This window comes from Oryctolagus cuniculus, chromosome 3 (assembly GCF_964237555.1).
Source record: "Oryctolagus cuniculus chromosome 3, mOryCun1.1, whole genome shotgun sequence".
Taxonomy (NCBI): Eukaryota; Metazoa; Chordata; class Mammalia; order Lagomorpha; family Leporidae; genus Oryctolagus; species Oryctolagus cuniculus.
The window spans coordinates 104,489,330-104,513,461 of NC_091434.1; the positions used below are offsets into that span (position 1 = coordinate 104,489,330).

At 41.3% G+C, this 24,132-nt stretch overlaps 1 protein-coding gene across 1 annotated transcript in view; it reads right to left on the minus strand.

Moving 5' to 3' along the window:
• SPOPL (speckle type BTB/POZ protein like) overlaps positions 1-24,132 on the minus strand; it is a 65,309-nt gene that overhangs the window by 28,466 nt on the left and 12,711 nt on the right. The window lies entirely within an intron of this gene.

The following is a 24,132-nucleotide window of genomic DNA, read 5'->3' on the forward strand; positions in this document are numbered from 1 at the left end:
CCAATATATGGACTCAGGTCTGGAGAATTCTCTTTTCATTTAAGAATAATTAATGAGAGGCCGGCACTGCGGCTCAATAGGCTAATCCTCCACCTGTGGCACCGGCACACAGGGTTCTAGTCCTGTTGGGGTGCCGGATTCTGTCCCGGTTGCCCCCCCGCTTCCAGGCCAGCTCTCTGCTATGTCCTGGAAGTGCAGTGGAGGATGGTCCAAGTGCTTGGGCCCTGCACCTGCATGGGAGACCAGGAGAAGCACCTGGCTCCTGGCTTTGGATCAGCCCAGTGCGCCAGCCGCAGCACGCTGGCAGTGGCGGCCATTAGAGGGTGAACCAACGGCAAAAAGGAAGACCTTTCTCTCTGTCTCTCTCTCACTATCCACTCTGCCTGTCAAAAAAAAAAAAAAGAAAGAAAGAAAGAAAGAAAGAAAGAAAGAAAGAAAGAAAGAGAGAGAGAGAGAGAGAGAGAGAATAATTAATGAGGGAAGAAAACCACATGAGTTCTATCAGGAAAAAGAAAAACTACCAGGGTAAAGGGAAGGACCTTACTCAAAATGAGGAGTAAAATATTTATTTTATCTTGACATATAAACAATAATATAAAATGGGAAAACAAAGATTGAAGGAAGATGTTGTCTGAAAAATACATAGAGGCCGGTGCCGCGGCTCAATAGGCTAATCCTCCACCTGCGGCGCCGGCACACCGGGTTCTAGTCCCGGTCGCCCCTCTTCCAGGCCAGCTCTCTGCTGTGGCCAGGGAGTGCAGTGGAGGATGGCCCAAGTGCTTGGGCCCTGCATCCGCATGGGAGACCAGGATAAGCACGTGGCTCCTGCCTTCGGCTGCAGCGCGCTGGCCGCGGCGGCCTGGAGGGTGAACCAACGGCAAAGGAAGACCTCTCTCTCTGTCTCTCTCACTGTCCGCTCTGCCTTTAAAAAAAAAAAAAAAAAAAAAAAAAGAAAGAAAAAAAGAAATAAAAACAGCTAAAAAAATCAAAATATTTACTAGCAATTGTGAATAAATACACAACTAAACATTTGCATTAGAAATAAGAAATGTATTTAGCACTGGGGGAAAATATACCACTGTAAAATTTTCTGAATCAAAGAAAAATGATAAATAGAGATCACAGATATCCAAGACAGAGAACAACATCAAAACTACTTGGAGGCTGTGTTATGGGTAAACAGCTGCTTGTAAAGCCAAGTAAAAAGCTGTTAGAACTGATAAACCAATTCAGTAAAGTTGCAGGTTACAAAATCAACATTTAAAAAAACCCAGTTTTTTGTATACACTAATGATGAACTCAGTGACACAGAAAACAAAGAAATCACGTTCAAAACAGCCCCCCACCCACGGAAACCCTAAATATTTAAGAGTAAAATTAACCAAAAAAGTGAAAGATCTGTACAATGGAAATTATAAAACACTGACAAAAGAAATCATCAAGGACACAAAAAAATGGAAACACATTCCTTGTTCATAGATTGAAAAAATTAATGTCATTAAAATGTCTATACTACCTAATGATACCTACAGATTCTATGCAATCCCTATAAAATATTAATGACATTCTTTACAGAATTAGAGAAACAATCCTAAAATTCATATGGAATCACAAAAGACATAAATAACCAAAGCAATCCTAAGCAAAAAAAAAAAAAACAAAAACAAAAACCTCAAGCTGAGGGCATCATAATATGTGACTTCAAAATATACTGCAAAGGTATAGTAACTAAAACAGTAAAACAGCATGGTACTGGCATAAAAACCAACATAGCCAATGGAACAAAATAGAGCGCCCAGAAATTAATCCATGTATATAGAGCCAACTTATTTTTGACAAAAGTGCCCAGACTACACACTGGAGAAAGGATAATCTCTTCAATAAATGGTGTAGGCAAAACTGGATGTATTTATGTAGAAGAATGAAGTTAGATCCATACTGGAATGGAGTTTCCAGCTCCTGGCTTCCTTCTGGCCCAGATCTGGCTGTTGTAGCTATTTGGGAAATAAACTGGAAGATGGAAGATCTCTATCTCTCCCTCTTTGTTACTCTCTCAAATAAATAAATTCATTTAAAAAGCCTACTAAATAGATGCTTGTTCTACAAGGCACCAAAACAGATTTGTAATTATAAATTAAAGATAACAGAAGCAGATTTTCCTGAGTTGAATAAACAACTTAGTATATATGAACAAACTCCACAATAACTAACCAAAATAAGAAACCACCACTGAAATATATTTTTGTGAAATTCAAAAAGAGGAAAAAAAATGTGAAAGTATGAGCAATCTTCAGTAAATTCATGGAAAATTCACATTATGAAAAAACTATGCACGGGTTCCGAATGCTTTTTTTTTTTTTTTTTTTTTTTTTTTTTTTTTTTTGACAGGCAGAGTGGACAGTGAGAGAGAGAGACAGAGAGAAAGGTCTTCCTTTGCCGTTGGTTCACCCTCCCGCGGCCGGCGCGCTGCGGCTGGCGCACTGGGCTGATCCAAAGCCAGGAGCCAGGTGCTTATCCTGGTCTCCCATGGGGTGCAGGGCCCAAGCACTTGGGCCATCCTCCACTGCACTCCCTGGCCACAGCGGAGAGCTGGCCTGGAAGAGGGGCAACCGGGACTAGAACCCGGTGTGCCGGCGCCGCAAGGCGGAGCGCCGGCCCCGAATGCTTTTACAAGAAAATAAATTTCTCTCTCAATTCCATTTTTCCTGAAATTGTCTGAAGCACCTTCATATAAATGTTCAAAGAACATATACAAGGAACAAAAACCAAGATGGCTAACATTTCTCTTCACTCCTGAAAGTCTAAGGAAAACAATATAATTACTACAGAGTTCTAAGAAGAAAAATGCTATAGCTTAAGGGTTTTTACACTGAATCATTTTTGTTCATGTTTAAAAGGTAAAAACGCATTTACAGATATATGAATTATGTTTTCTACTCTCATAATTATTTGGTGGGGGTGTAGTTATTTCCCAAAGACAGAGGAATCAAAATGAAAAATAAAACCTCTCTAATAGAGAGCCTCCTGATTTTTATACCACTAAAAATATACAACAAATATGCTTTAATACTGAATAGAAGGAGGGCTGGTGCTGTGGTGTAGCGGGTAAAGCCACCGCCTGCAATGCTGGCAACCCATATGGGCGCCGGTTCAAGATCCGGCTGCTCTACTCCCAATATAGCTCCATGGTATAGCCTGGGAAAGCAGCAGATGGCCCAAGTCCTTGGGCCCTCTGCACCCACATGGGAGACCTGGAGGAGGTTCCTGACTCCTGGCTTCAGATCAGCACACCTCCGGCCGTTGTAGCCATCTAGGGAGTGAACCAGCGGATGGAAGACCTCTCTCTCTCTTTGTGTAACTCTTTCAAATAAATAAATAAATCTAAAAAAAAAAAAAAAAAAAAAAACTGAATGGAAGAGAAGGTGCTGTGGTGCGGCAGATAAAGCTGCCGCCTTCAGTGCCGGTATCCTGGCTCCCAGCCAGTTCGAGTCCCAGCTGCTCCTCTTCCAATCCAGCTCTCTGCTAAGGCCTGGGAAACCAGTGGAAGATGGCCCAAATGCTTGGGCCCCTGCACCCACATGGGAGACCTAGAAGAATCTCCTGGCTCCTGGCTTCAGATCGGCCCAGCCCCAGCTGTTGTGGCTATTTGGGGAGTGAACCCGTGGATAGAAGACCTCTCTCTCTTTCTCTCAACCTCTGCCTCTATGTAACTCTGCCTTTCAAATACATAAATATTTTTTTAAAAAAACTGGACATGTAAAATATAATTATTGTATCAAAACAAATAACAGAATAAAATTTTCAATGATTCTTAAAACAGGGACTGGTATCACGGTGCAGCATGTTAAACTGTCACTCATATTGCCAGCAACCCATAGCACAATGCAGTTCTAGACCAGGATCCTTCACAAACAATCCAGCTTCCTGCTAATGCTCCTGAGAAGGCAGCAGAATATGGCCCAAGCACTTGGGCCCCAGCACCCACTTGGGAGACCAGGATGGAATTCCTGACTCCTGGCCTGGACCAGACCTGGCTGTTGTGCCATTTGGGGAATGGACCAGTAGATGATAGCTCCATCTCTGTCTCTCTCTGTCCCTATCTCTGATGCTCTGTCTTTCAAATCAATAAATGTTATTTAAAAATGAAATAACTGGGGCCAACGTTGTGGCACAGTAAGTTAAGTCACAGCCTGCAGTGCTGGCATCCATTATGGGCACTGGTTCATGTCCTGGATGCTCCACTTTAGATCAAGCTCCCTGCTAATGCACCTGGAAAAAGCTGCAGAAGATGCCCCAAGTGCTTGGGCCCCTGTACCCACATGGGAGTCCTAGAAGAAGCTCCTGGCTCCTTGCTCCCGCCTGGCCTAACCCCAGCTGTTGTGGCCATTTGCAGAGTGAACCAATAAATAGATGGAAGATCTCTCTCTCTCAATCTCTTTCTCTTTCTCTCTCTCTCTCTCTCTCTCTCTCGATGGAGTTCCCACCTCCTGGTTTCTGCTGGCCTGATCCTGCTCCAGCTGTTCTAGACATTTGGGGAGTGAAACAGGGAAGGGGAGCTCTCTAGAATACTCTCCCTCTCTGCCTTTCAAATAAATAAAATAACTTTAAAAACTGAATAAAACTGCTAGGTTAAACAACTATTTTTAAGTCAACAATCAGCATTAAAGGAAAGACAACACAGCAAGATTAGAGGGAAAGAAAGTTAAGAGTGACTTAAGAAAAAGCAAAGGAGACTTTTAAGGACATATTTTGCTGCTTCTAGCAACAATTATTCATTTCTACATTAAAAAAAATACGCCTCTTAAATACTTCCAGCTGTTTGTTATCTTCAACTACTTTCATAAACTACAGATGATTATTTACTTTTATTTGAAAACAGAACAGCACGCAGGTAATCACAACAGTTAAAATCAATAATATGAGTACTGTAAGTAGGTTGTTAGTTCCCCATCCCATTCTTGAATTTTATTGAAGTATAGTTTACATGTAACAAAATTCACCCAATTCAAAAGTATAAAGATTTTTAGTGACTACATACAGTTGTGCATCCATCAACACAATATAATTGAAAAATATCTCCAAAAAGTTCTTTATACATGAAAATTTAGGAAACAACTAATCTGCTTTCATATTAAAATTTATCTAGAAACTTCATGTAAGCGGAACTTATAATAATACATAACCTTATGTCTGGCTTTTGATTTTTCTCTGGAACTCATTAGTGTTTCAATTTTTGGTAAAAACTAGACATTTTAGTTAATACACTTCAACAACTCCATCTGGATTTTTTAAAATTTTATTCAATTATTTGAGAGGTAGAGTTACAGAGAGAGGGAGAGACATAGAGAAAGATCTCCCATCTGGACTTTTCTGTAAGTTGTTTAGTAAGTTGCCTGGATTTAACTGAATTTATCTGTCTCACTCATATTGTATGGCTCCTGAGGTCTCTGTTTAGCTTTCAACTCCTTTTTTTTTTTTTTTAAGCCTGGCTGGCAGAGCTGTAGGATATCCCCTTCCCTTCAAACTGATTTAGCTACTTTCAGCTGATAAATCCACAGGTTTATCCTAGTTCCCTTCAGCCCCAAATCAATTCCATTCCATCTGGCAGCAAAGCTGCTGGTAAATTTTGCTAGCTCCAGGATGGTAAAATGATCACTGTTATCTACAGAACTGGGAGTGGAAACAGGAGCAGAAATATGAATTGGAGGACCAGCACTGTGGCATAGTGAGTAATGCTGCCACCTCCAGCACCAGCAGGCATATGGGCGCAAGTTCAAGTCCAGGCTTTTCTACTTCTGATCCAGCTCCCTGCTAATGCACATGGGAAAGTAGTGGAGGATGGCCTAAGTACTTGGGCCCCTACCACATGGGAGATCTGGAAGAAGCCTCCAGGAGGCTTTGGATCAGCCCAGCTCTGGCCATTGCAGCTATTTGGTAAGTGAACCAGCAGATAAAAGATCTCCCTCTCTCTCTGTAAGTCTGCCTTTCAAATAAATAAATAAATCCTAAAAAAAAGTTTTAGGAGAGGGAAATAGGAAAATATCTTTATAACTGTGGAGTAGGCAAATATTCTTCAACAGTACATAAGGTAGAAGATGGTATCTATAATATAGGACTTCCCCAAATATACAGAGAATTACTACAAATTAGTTTTTGAAATGCAATCCAGCAGAAAAAAATGTCCAAAGAGTTAAATATTGCATAAGACAATTAAAAAAAAGGTACTCACAAGATCAAAACATATGAATTAAATTTCTTTAGGCATCAAATACATTAAAGTAACAATGTGATACCTACTTCTAAATAGAATGGGTAACATGAAAGAGACAATGCCTCACTAAAATTACAGTGATAAAGTATAAATTATTATAACCACTTTAGAAAACTGAATGCACTATTATTAAACAAATGAAACTTACAACCAAATAATTCCACCCCAAATTATATAAACACATCCAATAGTATAAATTCAAATGTTCTCCAAAAGTACATAAAAGAATGTCTATAGATGGATTCTAGATAATTATGAAAGTAAAACAATAAAATATTTTTGATGGCCACAAGCCAAAGTAAAATGTCCACTTACAACAGATGGGTAAATTGTGATATAGTTATGTAATGAAACACTATATAGTAATGAGAATGAAAGATGTTATAACACAACATGGTTGAACCTCAGATATAACTGATGGAACAAAAAAGTCAGACATAAAAGAGTACATGCCATATAATGGCATTCATACAAAGTTGTAAAACTAATTTACTACAAAAAGTCAGGTATTATTATAAGATAACATATTGGCAGAGGTAGAAGTGATAGGACTTTAAGGTTTGTAATTTAGAAAATGAGAAATTAAATTCACTGATAAAGGGGACTCAATGTAAGAAAGAAAATAACAACTTGAGCTCTGGGACAATATAACCATTTGAAATAAAATGGAGGAAAATTACCAAAATATTCAAAATGACCATAGAGATAGACATCTGATTTGTTACAGAGTTACAGAGGCGTACACACTGAAAAATTATACAATGTGAAGGGTATTACTGATTGGCTTCCAAGAGGGAACAGGGGCCTGGCATTGTGGTACAAAGGGTTAAGCATCCACTTTAGACACTGATGCTGGCAACTCATAGAGTACAGGTACCCAGCTACTCCATTTCTGATCCAGCATCCTGCTAATGTGTCTGAGAAGGCAGTAGAAGACAGTCCAAGTACTTGGGCTGCTGCCAGCTACATAGGAGACCAGGATGAACTTCCTGGCCCCTAGCCTCATCCCTGCCCAGACCTGGATGTTGAGGCCATTTGGGCAAAGAGTCAGTGAATGGAAGATATCTGTCTCTGTTTCTCCCTCAGCCTTTCAAATAAATAAATAAATAAATCTTTAAAATAAAGAGGGAACAACAAACACTTCTAGCTAACCTCCAGAATTACAAGAGTGCTTCAAAAAATTCATGGAAAATGGAATTATTGTTTATTTTGGTGTAAAAAAATTGAAATCTATGACTAGTATTGTTCACAATACAGACTTCTCATGAACTTAAAAAAATTTCATTATTCATTTACTTAAAAGGGATAGTGTCAGACAGATGGAGAAATAGAGAAAGAGATAGGTCTCTCGATCTCACTGATTCAGTGACCAAATGGCCACAACAGCCAGGGCTGTGCCAGGTTGAAGCTGGGAGCCAAGAACTCCACTGACTTCTCCCACATGGGTGGCAGGGGCCCAAGCACTTGGGTCATCACCTGCTGCCTTCCAAGGTGCATTATCAGGAACCTGGATAAGAAGTAGAGCATCTGGGACTTGAACCAGTACTCCCATATGGGATCCTGGGTCACAAGCAGAGGCTTAATCTTCTATGCCACAATGCTGGCTGGCCCTTCCATGAACTTTCTTAAGACTCTTCAGACGCCTGCTACTGATTCAAAAAGCCAACAAATTTCTTCACCAAAAGTTTTCAGCTCATATAAATGAAGGACTTTTTCCCTATAAGATCTTCAATATTAAAAAACAGAATCCACAGTGAAATCTCATTTTAGAATAATCTGCTTCATAGTCAACTTGGCAGAACAGGGTTTCTAAAAGATGTAATTAACATTTCCTAAATAGACACAATATAAAAATAATGAGACTAGGTATTTTCTAAAAACTTTGTAAATTTCAGCCTTAGGTATTTTTCTAACTTGATTATCAAAATAACTCTATTAGGAAAGTAATAGCTGCCCCTGCAAAGGTACAGATGAGTAAACTAGGGTGTAGAAAAGCTAAGTAGCCTGCCCAGAGTCATACATAAACAGTAAAATTTGGCAATGACTGACTGATTTGAGCCTAAGCTTGCACTAAATACTTTAAGACATATCCTATATTGCATGCCAACAACAAAAAATAATTTTTGGCTTAAAAGGTGATTCATACTCTCTTCTCAATTCATATTTGACAATGGTATAGAGCATTTTATCAATTTTCTAACGACTGGATACACGGATCAGAAATTGCACCCAAGATGAAACTTTGCAAACAGTACATGGTTCAAGGCAGTGAAGTAAGCACATTTATCTGTGTCTTTCATTTCCCAATAATTTGTCATTGTTGAGATGACAAATTTTTTACCAAAAATGAAACCGTAGGGAGGTAGAATATAACAAAGAGTGAGACTAGTAGATAAGAATCTCAAAATTTTAAGGCAGATAAATGGAAACAAATTAGCGAAGAAATCAATGAGTTAGGAACAGACTGACAGAGAAAGGGATAAAAAACACAATCCAAGATAATCATAGTATCCCTGGTTCTTTCAAGGAGGTCCAAAGAAAAACTAACTTTCCTCAAATACAGCGTAGAAAAAGGTCAAACAGCAATCATCAAGATAATTATTTTAGAAAAGCAGTATTTAGGATAGCTGAGACAGTTGGCCTTTCCCAAGACTGGCAGTTGTGGCTTTTGCCACCATGCCAAAGCTTAAGAACTGCCTTCTAAAGCAAGTGGAACACCTGTCTGGGGAAGTTTCTTGTGAGAATGTCAGTTCCTGACAGACCAAGAGCTACAGATTGGACTAACTCTGAATATCACAACAGACAATAGATGGGGGAAAAGGAGAAATAAACTCCTAACAGAAATTAAACACTGAAGTACTTTACCACACAAAGTAAGCCTCCATTAATTTAATATGGTGTGGAGGCTCCTAACATTTATACAACCTACAGGGAAATCATGGTGAGATCCCTTGCCCACTTATAGTGAACATGTCTGTAGCCTGCCTATTCAGGGAGGAAGATTAATTGTGAAACAGACTTTTCCAGCCAAACACTTAGCAACATAATCCTTCATCCTAAAATATGAATGAAAAACCAAGGACAACAGACATTTGGGGAAAACCTAACAGCACAAAAGAGAAGGCTCAAAATAGAAAACAAGTAAGTAAATAAATAATAACCTTTATAGAAATGGAGACAATTCAGCAAGTAAAATGGTAAACTTAAAAACAAGATTCTCATGATATACTCTTTTTTAAAAAAAGATTTATTTATTTATTTATGTGAAAGGCAGAGTTAGAGACAGAGATCTTCCATCCTCTTGTTTACTCCCCAAGTGGCTGCAACAATTGAAGCTGGACCAATCCAAAGAAAATCCTGCCAGAAGCTTCTTCAAGGTGAAGGACACCAAGTACTTGGGCCATTTTCAGCTACTCTCCCAGGCACTTAAGCAGGGGACGGATTGGAATTGGAGCAGTTGGGACTCGAACAGGTGCCCAGGTGGAATCTGGCACCAGATGCACCAGATTACATAATATACTCTTGAATAAATCAAGAACACGTTGCTTTGAAAAAGTGGTCAGACAGAAAGAATAATTTTTAATTAAAATAAATAACAAGAGGCAGGCGTTTGGTGTGGTGCTTAAGACGCCAGTGATGATGCTCACATCCCACATTAGAATATTAGAGTTTAACTCCCAGCCTTGGTTTCTGATTCTAGCTTCTTGCTAAAGCAGACTATGGGAGTAAATAGGTTCCTGCCACCCAGGTGGGAGACTTGGATCAAGTTCCTAATTCACCCCAGCTCCAACAGGCATTTGGGGATCAACACATGGGAGCACATGCTCTCAGATTCTCTCCCTGTCCCTCCACATCTCTCCCTCTCTCTCAAATGAATCAATGAATAAATAACAAAATCATTGTGCATGATAAATCATAAAATGGATAAAACTGAAACATAAGCGGAAAATACAAGGCAAAGACTACTTTTGAGGAGATGGACTAAAACCACAAATATCGAAATATGAGAAACAGGGGACCTGGAGGCCAAACTGACATAACAATATTTATCTAGAAAGTACTCATGAGGATGATAAAAACAGGAACAAAGATATATATAGAAAAAAACAGGATAATTTTCATGATCTGAAGGATGACACAAGTTCATAGACAGGCCTCATCAGCTGCCAAGAACAACTACTGAGCAATGAACTAAACCTAAACACATGCTGGTAAAACTTCAGAATTACATTAGAAACAAACAAAAAAGAAAGAAAGAAAATCTAAAACTTCTCAAGTTACCTACAAAGAAGTAAATCAAATTGAAATTTGAATGCTGAGACAGGGATAAATTTTTTAAAGTGAATTCATTCATCATCATATTTACTTAAGAATGAAGGCCAAATGGACACTTTCAGACACAACTATATGAAAAGTTTTCCACTTTACACTGAAAACTACTAATCTGATATTCCAAATTCAGTGAATTTAAATATTTATGTTACACAGCTGATGAGTTTAAAAAAATTTAGGGGGTTGGTGTTGTGTAGTGGGTAAACCACAGCCTGCAATGCTGGCATCCAATATAGGCACTGGTTTGAGTCCCAGCTACTCCACTTCTGATCCAGCTCCCTGCAAAAAAAGCACAAAATGGCACGAGTACTTGGGCCCTCCCACCTATGTGGGGAAACTGGAAGAAGCTCCTGGCTTCAGCCTGGTCCAGCCCTGGCTGTTGCAGCCATCTGGGGAGTGAATCAGTGGATGGAAGATCTCCACCCCCACCTCTCTTTTCCTCTCTCTTTCAAATAAACAAATACATCTTTAAAAAATAAAAAGTTCAACATACTCTCAACATACATTTATTTACAAATTAAAACACATATCCTTGTGCTGAATTAATATATTTACTGCAAAATACACCAAAATTAACATAATTAGAAAAAATTTCACATAATTCACTTATAATATTCTGACACTCTACCACATTTTCTTGTGAACCCCCCACTTTTTAATTTTTTTTTATTTGACAGGTAGAGTTATAGACAGTGAGAGAGAGAGAAAGAGAGAAAGGTCTTTCTTTTTCCGTTAGTTCACTCCCCAAATGGCCGCTATAGCTGGCACTGCACCAATCCAAAGTCAGGAGCCAGGTGCTTCCTCCAGATCTCCCATACGGTACAGGGGCCCAAGCACTTGGGCCATCCTCCACTGCCCTCCCTGGACACAGCAGAGAGCTGGAGTGGAAGAGGAACAACAGGGACTAAAACCTAGTGCCCATACGGGATGCTGGCGCCGCAGGCAGAGGATTAGCCAAGTGAGCCACGGCACTGGACCCGGGAACCCCCTTTAATGTGGATGCCTCATTGTGAAGGCCACATCCATGAGAAAGAAATCCAAGAAAGAAAAAACATGAATTAGAGCTGAACACTGCAGAGGAAGAGAAGGAAACTAAAAACACAACAAAAAAGAATCCACTGGAATTTGATATTTGGAAAGTTTCTATTGGTAAAGTTTTCTTGCACATAATATTTTATTTCATGCTCTCTGAGGCTATTCCTTTTTGTTCCAAAGCATTATATTTTGTTCAAGTTATTATTTCTAGTTTTAAAAGTGAAAGAGAAATTAAAGGACAAAATGCAAATACTTTGATGATATAAAATGAACTAATACTAACAATTGGTAGACTGGGGAAATAAAGAGAACGAGACTATCATTCACAAAGGGCTAATAAAAATAACATTATTGGGGCCACATTATTGGGGTTGGTGCTGTGGTGCAGCAGGTTAAATGCCTTGGTCTGAAGCGCTGGCATCCCATATGGGCGCCGGTTCTAGTCCCAGCTGCTCCACTTCCAACCCAGCTCTCTGCTATGGCCTGGGAAAGCAGCAGAATATGGCCCCTGCACCCACATGGGAGTCCTGGAAAAAGCTCCTGGCTCCTATATTCGGGTCAGCGCAGCGCCGGCTGTTGCACCCAATTGGGGTGTGAACCAGCAGATGAAAGACCTCTCTCTCTGCCTCTCCTCTCTCTGTGTAACTCTGACTTTCAAGTAAATAAATAAATCTTTAAAAAAATAACATTATTGTCAGAAAATCACTAATATAACTAAAAGCAAGCACAATTAACAGTGCAGAGCAGAAAGGGATTTCCTATCATTTTACTCTCTTATGTAATGTGAAAAAAAATGTAATTTTTTGAAAAACGAATTGTACACAGTATATAATACAGTATGTCAATTCAGAAAACTGAAATCAGTTACTGGTTACCACAGTCAACTCACAGTAAACGTTTCTACTACCTAGCCCCTTTTCACATACTGTCTTTCACTACAGAATTCTAGGTACATGGTTACCTAAAATTTCTGAAACACAAAGACTAGCACAATGCTTAATGTTTGTTTAAAAATAAAAAGGAAAAGAGCCTAAGTATACAGTTTGAAAGAATTAATGAAACAGCTAACTCAACTTACACACAAAAATAACCATCATCTTGTAGTTCTATTCACTTAAAACTAGTTTACCTGCAGTTGACTAAAGTGTGTACTAAATGGAAAGTGTGGGGAGCAACTCGGACTAGACTAAGTTACTGGAATTAAGACTTATTCTATGCATCTGCTCTCCCACAATATGGCGCTGGGAGAGGAGAAAACAGCTTCTACACAGCTGCCTCCAGTTCAGCCAATAAACTGTAGGACTTGCTCCTGGTTGGAGGAGAGCAGCGTACTCGGCGTGTGGGCAGCCGAGTTGGGATTGGCGGAGGAGGACTATAAAGGAGGAGAGAGACGGCATGCACCAGGAACATCTAAGGGGAACATCTAAGGGGAACGCCTGTGCAGCCCCCGAGAGAGCCGGCCGGCGGTGTGCCGCTCCCCCGCGGAAGTGGGGAATGTGGCAGGGGGAACCGCCCTTCCACGGAGGTGGAAGGGTCGGTAGCCAACCCGGGAAGAACCAGCAGCAAACCCGGGGAGGGCCGAGCAGACGAAAGAACAGCGCAGGGTCCTGTGTCGTTCCTCCACGAAGAGGGGGAGCGACAGAAAGAACATCTCTGAAACAGAAATAGCTGTGAATTTCAGCTGAATAAGTATACTAAACAGCAGCATATCTGGATACCACCACTATTAAGACTATAGAGGGGCCGGCGCCACGACTCACTAGGCTGATCCTCTACCTGCGGTACTGGCATCCCAGGTTCTAGTCCTGGTTGGGGTGCCAGATTCTGTCCTGGTTGCTCCTCTTCCAGTCCTGCTCTATGCTGTGGCCCAGGGAAGGCAGTGGAGGATGGCCCAAGTGCTTGGGCCCTGCATCCACATGGGAGATCTAGAGGAAGCACCTGGCTCCTCCTGGCTTCAGATCGGCACAGTGTGCCAGCATGGCTGCCATTTGGGGGGTGAACCAATGGAAAAAGGAAGAGAAAGACCTTTCTCTTTGTCTCTCTCTCTCTCTCTCTCTGTCAAACTCTGCCTACCCCCCCCCAAAAAAAGACTATAGGGGTACAAGTTTGGTGCAGCAGTTAAGAAATTGCTTGTGGGGATAGCGTTGTGGAGTAGTAGATTAAGCTGCTGCCTGTGATGCAGGCATCCCATATGGACACTGGTCAGAGTCCTGGCAGCTCCACTTCCAGTCCAGCTTCCTGCTAATGCTCCTGGGAAAGCAGCGGAAGATGGCTCAGATCCTTAAGCCCCAGCACCCACCCTGATGAAGGTCTTGGCTCCTGGCTTCTGCCTGGCCCAGTCCTGGCCCTTGCAGCCATTTGGAGAGTGAATCAGCAGATGGGAAGATCCCTCTCTCTGTCTCTCCTCCTCTCTCTGTAACTCTGCCTTTCAAATAAATAAATAAATCTTAAAAGGAAAAAATATAAAAAAAACAAGGCTTGCAATGCCTGCATCCCAAATCACAGTGCCTGGGTTCAAGTCTTAGCTCAGTTTCCAATTTCAGCTTCATGCGAATGGCTCAGCAGCTTGAGTCCCTACCACCCAAGTGGGAGACCCAGACTAAATGTTCAGTTCCTGGTTTTGGGCTAGCCTGGTCCCAGCTATATGGCACTTGAGGATGAAACAGGGGATACATGATATCTCTCTGCCTTTCAAATAAAATAAGAAAAACAATTTTAAAGAGGAATAGAGAAGCAGGTCCAGAAGATAGTGAAGGATACAGCAATGGCAATAGCTGAGCCATCAAGAAAAAAAATTCACTGGGGATGAGGAAAAATATTTTCCTTCCCAGCTCTATGCATTCCTAAAAAGGGGTAATCAAAAGAGCTAGGAAGAGAAGGAAAAGAGGTGATAAGCACGTGAAAGTCAGGGACAGTGGTGACCAATTTGCAGGAATTAAAAGATATTGTACATTTTTGGGGAAGTGTGGTGGCAAAGCAAGTTAACACTCCGCTTGCGGCTGGTGCCGCAGCTCACTAGGCTAATCCTCCGCCTTGCGGCGCCGGCACACGGGGTTCTAGTCCTGGTCGGGGCGCCGGATTCTGTCCCGGTTGCCCCTCTTCCAGGCCAGCTCTCTGCTGTGGCCAGGGAGTGCAGTGGAGGATGGCCCAAGTGCTTGGGCCCTGCACCCCATGGGAGACCAGGACAAGTACCTGGCTCCTGCCATCGGATCAGCGCGGTGCACCGGCCGTGGCGGCCATTGGAGGGTGAATCAATGGCAAAGGAAGACCTTTCTCTCTGTCTCTCTCTCTCACTGTCCACTTTGCCTGTCCAAAAAAAAAAAAAAAAAAAAAGACTCTGCTTGCAATGCTGCCATCCCATTTTAGAGCACTGATTTGAGTCCCAGCTGCTCTACTACCAATCCAGCTTCCTGCTAATATGCCAGCAAAGGTGACAGAGCAGATGATAGCCCAAATACTTGGGTCACTGCCACAATGGAGTTCCTCGCTCCTGCCTCTTGCCTGGCCCAGTCCTGGCTGTTGCAGCAGTTTGGGGAGTGAACCAGCAGACGGAAGCTACCTATCAATCTCTATTTCTTTTTCTCCCTCTCTACCTACTCCCAACCCCATCACTGTCACTCTGCCTTTTAAAAAACCTTAAAAAAAAAAAAAGATGTTGTACATTTTCCATGAAATTTCTGAAGCCTACTCTTACCGACTAAATCTGAAGTAAAAAAACAAATACCATTTACAAAACAGTACTTATTTTACTGCCTTCAAAAGTAATTCAGCATTACAGAATGATCCAGAGAACACCATCACGGTTAAGAGTTTGGGTCCTGATTTTAGACTTGAATTTAATTCTAAGACAACGTAAACTCTCTGGAACTCAGTTTTTTCATCCATAAAATGGGAATAATAAATGGCAATTACTGCAAATTACTCTTGTGTTGTAGAAATATAAAGAAGACAACTATTACAGTGTCTGCTACATAGAAAGCACTCAATAAATTAGTTTCATATGTATCAGAATGAAACTCAAAGAACTAATACACAAAATACAATAATTTCATGACTCATTGCTTTTTCAACTTTTCTCACCTGGCTCTCCTTCAACTATTACATCAGCTATTAACTCTGCTGCTTTCACACTGCTTATCTCTCTTTTTATATTTTTAAATATATTTTAATGCTTTATTTATTTGAAAGGCAGAGTTAGAGAGGGAAACAAAGAGAGAGAAAGAGAGAGAGACTTTCCACCTGCTGATTCACACCCCAAATGGCCATAATGGCTGGGGATGAGGGAAGCTGCAGTCCAAAGCCTTGAAATCCATCTGGCTCTCCCAAGTGGGTGGCAGGGACCCAAGCACCTGGGCACTCTTCTGCTGTTTTCACAGGCACATTAGCAGGGAGCTAGATTGGAAATAGAGAAGCTGGAACTCAAACTGGTGCCTTTATGGGATGCCTGTGTTGCAGGTGGTGGCTTAACTGGCTGTACCACAGCACTAACCCCATGCTGCTTATCTGTAACAGCTTCTATCTGCCTTTTAATACAAGTGATGGAGAAGTGCAGCTTCAAACAGATCGGTGTTCAAAATGTCTCTCTGGAACTCTGTAATTTTTGAGGGAACTTCCTGGAGTAATGAAAACTATCTGTATCTTAATTGGGCTGTTGATTTACAGGTGAACAAATTACTTTCCTTTACTGGCCTTTGGCTTTCTCTTCTCAGATGTATTCCAACTCACAGAAAAACTATGTAAAAGAGGTTAAGGTCTATAAAGTACTTAGGGGAGTTCTTGCATAGTTACCTGCCAATTCTGGATCTAATATTAACCCTAGGCATTTTTCAAATTTACCTGAGCCCTAAAATATCCAGCCAAAATAAAACCTAGGTTTTTTCTCTCTTTCCCATTCTTTCCCAAATTCTTGTTTTGGGAAAATATGACCAAATATTTGATCAAAGTTTACCTCATCACAGTTTTTTTACAAAATCAAAATGGATTTTGGTCTTTGTCGCTCCCCCTCTTCATGGAGGAACGACACTAAACCCTGCCTAGGCTTCATATCCGAGTCACGGCACCATTATGTCGCTCCCCCTCTTCGTGGAGGAACGACACAGGACCCTGCGCTGTTCTTTTGTCTGCTTGGCCCTTCCTGGGTTGGCTACCGTCCCTTCCACCTCCGTGGAAGGGCGGTTCCCCCTGCCACTTTCCCCACTTCCGCGGGGGAGCGGCACACCGCCGGCCGGCTCTCTCGGGGGCTGCTCAGGTGTTATTCGGATAGATGTTCCTGGTGCATGTTGTCTCTCTCCTCCTTTATAGTCCTCTTCCACCAATCCCAACTCGGCTGCCCACACGCCGAGTACGCTGCTCTCCTCCAATCAGGAGCAGGATCAGCTCCTGCAAGTCATCACTCAAGTTGGCGAGAGGCAGCTGCGTAGAAGTTGTTACTCCCTTCTCAGCGCCATATTGTGGGAAAGCAGATGCATAGAATAAGTCTTAATTCCAGTAACAGTCTAGTCCGAGTTGCTCCCCACAGGTCTTCCTATTTCTTCTTCTGATTCCTTGAGTGATGGTGAGAAATTGTTACCTTAAATTACTTAAGACTTCTTTATCCATAACTTGCCCCAAGGTTAATCTACCATAGTTCATTCCTGAAAAATCTAATGCTTCACTGAAAGAAACAACAAAGTACCCAGTTGTCATAAATTACAGTTGTTAATAACTGGTGAAGGTTCTGAAAGATATGCATCAATTTTGCAGTATGTTCCTGACAGCCTCTAAAAATAAATAATCCCTCCTCACCATTTCAACTAGCCTTAAAAACTTATCAAGAAATTACCCTTTACCAGTCTACATTATTATTTCCCACATTCCCCTTTTGAATACAAACATATCTTTTAAGAGGGTCTTAATTCTACTCTTTGAGACTAATCGTGTTATGTTAAAGTAACAGTTCCTTTTACTGGTATTCAATTAATTTTTCAAAGTGTCTAAGAAATGCTCTTTGTTCCAGGACTCTGGAACAATTTCGTATTTGTCTAATATTTACTGAACAAATATTTATTAAATATATAAATAGCTCAGGCAATGGTTAAGTGACGATTACAAAGATAAGGTCAGAGAAGTAAATTCCTAACTAAAGAAGATGAAGCAGAACTGCTAAAATAATAAACAGATCCTTCTTACCTCTGTGAAAGATCTAGATAAAGGAATTGGGAGCAGTGAGAGTTCTTCCAACTTGCTACTGCTATTTCGAGACCACTTCTTTTGTTTGTTTTTGTTTTTTTAAAGATCTATTTAGTTATTTGAAAGTCAGAGTTACTCAGAGAGAGAAGGGCCTTCCATCGCTGGAGCTACGCTGAAGCCAGGAGCCAGGATCCTCTTGGGCCATATTCTATTGCCCTCCGAGGCCATAGCAGAGAGCTGGATCTGAAGTGGAGCAGCCAGAACTCGAACTGGCACCCATATGGGATGCCGACACTGCAGGCTTTGGCTTAACCCGCCACGCCACAGCGCCGGCCCCCAGACCACTTTTCTATACTTCTACCCAAACTGTTTGGCACCTGCATGAGTCAAATATTATCCTCTTCTCTCTTGCTATCAACTACACACCTGTCTTTGAGTGAGGCTGCCTTACTGAGAACTTCAGCTCTTGTCTCCCTCCATAATCTCCTTCACTATTCCTAACATCACCTTGGATAACACTTCATGCCACCAGCAAAGTTCATCTACCTTCCTGAATAATCTCACCTATTTAAATTGGCAATGTTTTCCAAAATAAACTTACTACCTAGACTAGCTTAACCAACTCGGAAAATAAACCTTAGTATATCTTTTTTATAATAGAATTTATTCTCTCAAACTTTTATATATTAAATATATGGAATTTGTTTACCTTATATAAATAAACAATACATTCTCATTCTGTCAGTTTTAATCACTCAATACCTCATCACTAATATTTCCTTGACCCATTCCCAGTTTTCATCATGATCTCCATTATGGCTTCATTTCCTTCTTTATTAAACCCCAAACTCACAATGCATCACTTCAAATACTCTCTAGCATGAATGCTTAACATTTAATGTGCTTTATTCTTTTACTACCATCCTATAAATCCTACGTTCTACATATCAGTCTAACTACCTCTGCTCCTTTATTTGAATTCAATGATATAGAAAATCTTAAAAAAGCAGAATAGCAGCTTCATAAGTGTGTGCTTTCTTTAAACATGTACTTGCAGTATTTAGTCAACTGCTAACAAAACAATTCGTTCCAAAATAAAAGTATTACCAAACAATGAAATAATTATCTGTACATTTACACATGAAAATACCATAGTAAGAGCTTTCAGATTACTCTCTCCAATATGGCAGTTAATTTAACTTAAATAAAATTAGAAATGCAGGGACCAGTGCTGTGGCTTAGCAGGTAAAGCCGCCGCTTGCAGTTGTCAGCATCCCATGTGGGCGCCAGTTTGAGTGCCGGCTGCTCCTCTTCCGATCCTACTCTCTACCTATGGCACGGGAAAGCAGTGGAAGATGGCCCAAGTTCTTGGGCCCCTGAATGTGAATGGAGAACCGAAGAAGCTCCTGGCTCCTGGCTTTGGATGGGCTCAGCTTCAGCTGTTGCGGCCATCTGGGGAGTGAACCAGCAAATAGAAGACCTCTCTCTCTCTCTGCCTCTGCCTCTCTCTAAATCTGCTTTTCAAATTTAAAAAAAAAAAAAAAAAGCCACCTCTTTAAAAAATTAGAAATGTAATTCCTCAGTGGCACTAGACTCATTTTAAGTGGTTGATATTCATAAGGAGCTACTGGCAACTATATAGGGAAGTAAAGATGACAGGGCATTTCCATCACAGCATAAAGCCTTATTAAGTAGTGCTACTCCACATGTTCTATGGCAGGACTTAATTACTATTTCAGTTCACATAACCAGTTATTTCCCACTGACTCCATGTATTGCCTTTCTGGTGTTTCATGAATCTTACAAGGCACAGCACTGAACATGTTCTATGTTCATGCACTCTAAGTTGCCAATAAGGGCAGCACCATCAAATACATCTCTTCCCATTACCAAAGACAGAAAGGAATTAACTTCCCCTAATCAGTAGTGCCCTAGCCCATTTCTAATCATGATGATGAACCCCTCCCCAATATTGCCATTAAAGGAAGGTACTGGTTACACTGTACCTGGAAAGAGTTAGGGAAACAGAAGTATACTTAGTGAATGCCTTTCAAGTTTTATCACCTGTGGAAGACAAAACTCTGATCTTTGCATGTGTATCTCCATATCACTAAATTAGACTATGGCAGAAGTTAGATGTAAATAGTTAAACAAAAACACCAAGTTTATTTTAATTATTTTAATTTTAATTCAACTACCAATACTACTATTTCATTAAAAAATAAATATCTAGTACAAAATGCTAAACTGGACAGGATACAGGACAAAAGGCCCAAGTTGGCACTGGTACCTTTTCAGACCTCTAAGTTATGAAAGTACTAGGAAGAAAATATGACTTAGAATAATAGGTAGTAAAAATGTATGTATATTATGGACATGGAGTGTCCATAACCATCAAAATGCCTTAACTCTCATTTTTAAAAACCACATAGCTGTTTAGTTTACAAAGAAAAAACAGACAAGAGGTGTGGGGAGCAATCCGGACTGGACTGAGTTACTGGAATTAAGACTTATTCTATGCATCTGCTCTCCCACAATATGGCGCTGGGAGAGAAGTAAACAGCTTCCGCACAGCTGCCTCCAGTTCAACTAATAAACTGTAGGACTTGCTATTGATTGGAGGAGAGCAGCGTACTCGGCGTGTGGGCAGCCGAGTTAGGATTGGCGGAGGAGGACTATAAAGGAGGAGAGAGACGGCATGCACCAGGAACATCTATGGGGAACATCTAGCTGAAGGAACACCCGTGCAGCCCCCGAGAGAGCCGGCCGGCGGTGTGCCGCTCCCCTGCGGAAGTGGGGAATGCGGCCAGGGGGAACTGCCCTTCCACGGAGGTGGAAGGGATAGTAGCCAACCCGGGAAGAACCAGCAGCAAACCCGGGGAGGGCCGAGCAGACGAAAGAACAGCGCAGGGTCCTGTGTCGTTCCTCCACGAAGACGGGGAGCGACACAATGGTGCCGTGACTCGGATATGAAGCCTAGGCAGGACTTAGTGTCGTTCCTCCATGAAGAGGGGGAACGACAAAGAGGGGAGGAGAGGGAGGAGAAAAAGGAGGAGGAGGAGATGGGATGGGGAGGGGAAAGAGGGAAGAGAGGGAAGGAGAAATAAGGAGAAGGGAAGAAACAAAAGTAATACAGTGTTTGGTGCAGGGGGTAAGACATTGCTTGGGACATTTGAATCCTATATTGCAGTACCTGGATTCCAGTCTTGGCTCTGCTTCTGATTCCAGATTCCTGCTAATGCATATCCTATTAATGTGCACCCAGGGAGGCAGCAGATGATGGCTCAAGTAGTTGAGTCCCTGCCACCCCTGAGGGAGACCTGATCTGAGATCAAAGTATTTGAGGAATGAACCAGCAGATGACAGGTCTATCTGCCTCTGCCTCACAAAATAGATAAATAAAAGGAAAATGAGCCATAGAAAGTGATGCATTAGGAGAATCCTATATTTTAGTAGTTTCTTCTGCAATGACTTTACACATGGCCAAATTAGACTTACCAAAAGGAAGTCATTGCCATCTACCTTTCAGTCTTATATTTTACAAAAGAAAATTCACAGGAATACCTGAATTCCATCTCAGCTCTTCTGATGATGAGCTGATAATTTAAAGATCCCTATGATTAGGGAAAAATCAGTAACTACTTATACGAATACAAAGAGCACAACAGTTCTCAAATGACAGCTCTATCTTGAAAAAGTACTTTGTAGCAGTAAGAAATGAAGACAGATATAAAATATTGGCTATAAAGTTAGGCAAGGGTTTGGGGCCGGTGCTGTGGCATAGCAGGTAAAGCAGCCACCTGCAGTGCCAGCATCCCATATGGGCACTGGTTCAAGTTCCGGCTGCTCTGTTCTGATCCAGCTCTCTGCTGTGGTCTGGGAAAGCAGTAATGGCCCAACATCTTGGGCCTCTGCACCCGTATGGGAGACCTGGAAGAAGCTCCTGGCTTCGGATCAGCACAGTTCTGGCCGTTGAAGCCTTCTGATGCGTGAACCAGCAATGGAAGATCTCTCAAATAAATACATAAATCTTTAAAAAGAAAAAAGGCCAGCGCTGTGGCTCACTAGGCTAATCTTCCACCTTGCGGCGCTGGCACACCAGGTTCTAGTCCTGGTCGGGGCGCCAGATTCTGTCCCGGTTGCCCCTCTTCCAGGCCAGCTCTCTGCTGTGGCCAGGGAGTGCAGTGGAGGATGGCCCAGGTGCTTGTGCCCTGCACCCCATGGGAGACCAGGAGAAGCACCTGGCTCCTGGCTTTGGATCGGCGTGGTGCACCGGCCGCAGAGCACTGGCCGCGGAGGCCATTGGAGGGTGAACTAATGGCAAAAGGAAGACCTTTCTGTCTCTCTCTCTTACTGTCCACTCTGCCTGCCAAAAAAAAAAAAAAAAAAGATCTCTCTTTCTCTCTCTGCCTCTGCCTCTCTGTAACTCTGCCTTTCAAATAATAAATCTTAAAAACAAAACAAAAAAAGTTAGGCAGGGACCAGCATTGTGGTACAATGGGTTAAGCCACTGCTGGTAACACTGGCATCAACTATCAGTGTGGTGGTTCTCAAGTCCCAGCTGCTCCACTTCCTAGCTTCCTGCTAACAATGCACCTGGGAAGGCAGTGGATAATGGCCCAAGTACTTGGCCTCTGCCATCCATGTTACAGTCCGGGATGGAATTCCTGGCTCCTTGCTTCTGCCTGACCCAGACCTGGTTGTTATAGCCATTTGCAAAGAGAACCAGCTGAGAGATCTGTGTGTGTGTGTGTGTGTGAGAGAGAGAGAGAGTCACTCTTTCAGATAAATAATTTTTTTTTAGGTTAGGCATATGAAAATGTTAGGACAAATTATGGGCTTACTTAAGAGTCTATCTGTGTGTCATTAAAAAAACTAAAAAAGTTAAAAAAAAAAACCTAATTATCCCCAAAAGGTACAGGAATTGCACTTCTCTCCATATGATTCTAACATAATCTGTACTCATTAAAAAATAGCTACAATCCTAACACTGGAAAGTATACACAGACAGAAATATGTTTTGCATCCTTAGTTTTCACTATATAATTTAATTATGAATTATACAGATTAGCAACACTTCCTTCTGTGAAACTTTACAAAAAACTCCACAAGTAAGAAGTTAAATATAAAACAACATACAAGTTGGGGGTTTGGCATAGCAGTTAAGTTGCCACTTAGGAAGCCCATATCCCATATTTGGAGTGACTGGGCTCAAGTCCCAGTTTTTTTCTGATTCAGATTCCTGGTGATGTGCACCATGGGAGACAGCAGGTGATGGCTCAAGTATTTGGTTTCTTGCCCCCCATGTGGAAGACCAGATTAAGTTCCTGGTTCCTGGCTTCAGCCTAGCTGTTGGCAGCATTTGAGGAATGAACCAGAGGATGGGAAATTCTCTCTCAGTCTCTCTTTTTCAAATAATAAATACATTCATATGTACAGAGAGTACACTGTGGGCACATAATAACATTTATTATCTCAACTTTACTTTCAAGTTCTGAAAACTGAGTAAGCTCTATTATGTAGCTAAGTGTTTTCCTTCTTTAAAGGGTAGTAAAACCTCACCAAATAATGAATAAATACAACTAATAATCTGGGTAGACAGTCAGGTAAGAGCCAAGTACATTCCAGCATTGGGTAATTAAATCTTTGGGCCAGTGTCACAGACTCACTCAATAAAATGAAGGGGTCTACAAACTCCACTAGCTTGCAAAATCTTCAAACCTTTCCTATATTTAGCAAGTTAGGCAGAAAAGTACCATTTGTCAGAAAGGCAATAAACTATACTGTGAAACTATAATTTTCATGACCTCTCATTTTCATTAAATTAATCTTATTTCATATTCTAGATCATCAATCTGCAAAGCCTCCAGAACCATCTGATTAGTTTTATGAAAACAACATAGGTCTGTATTTTACTTTTCTTTGGTGTGCAAATGGAAGGGCCTACAGGGCAAGGAATGGGGTAGGGGTAGATGGAGAGTCATGCTTATTGTGAGAACCCTTGTCTCTAGTCAGGTGATGCTCTGCTCCACCTAATGACTCAGAATGTCAAAAAGGCCATCAGAATATACAGAACTGTAAGCCAAATAAACTTCTTTACAAAGTTTTTTAAAAATGCAACCATGTTTACCTTCAGAAAACAGTCTACCCGCACCCACGGGAATGGCTAACTAAATGAGATACAACATCAAGCAAATATCATAGAGTATATGGAACAACTAGCCAACTATTTTTGAACTATTGACACGACTATTTCAGAAATACTGAGAAACACACAATAAACTGAATAAAAGCACACCCATGACCCACAAGTTATACCATAAACT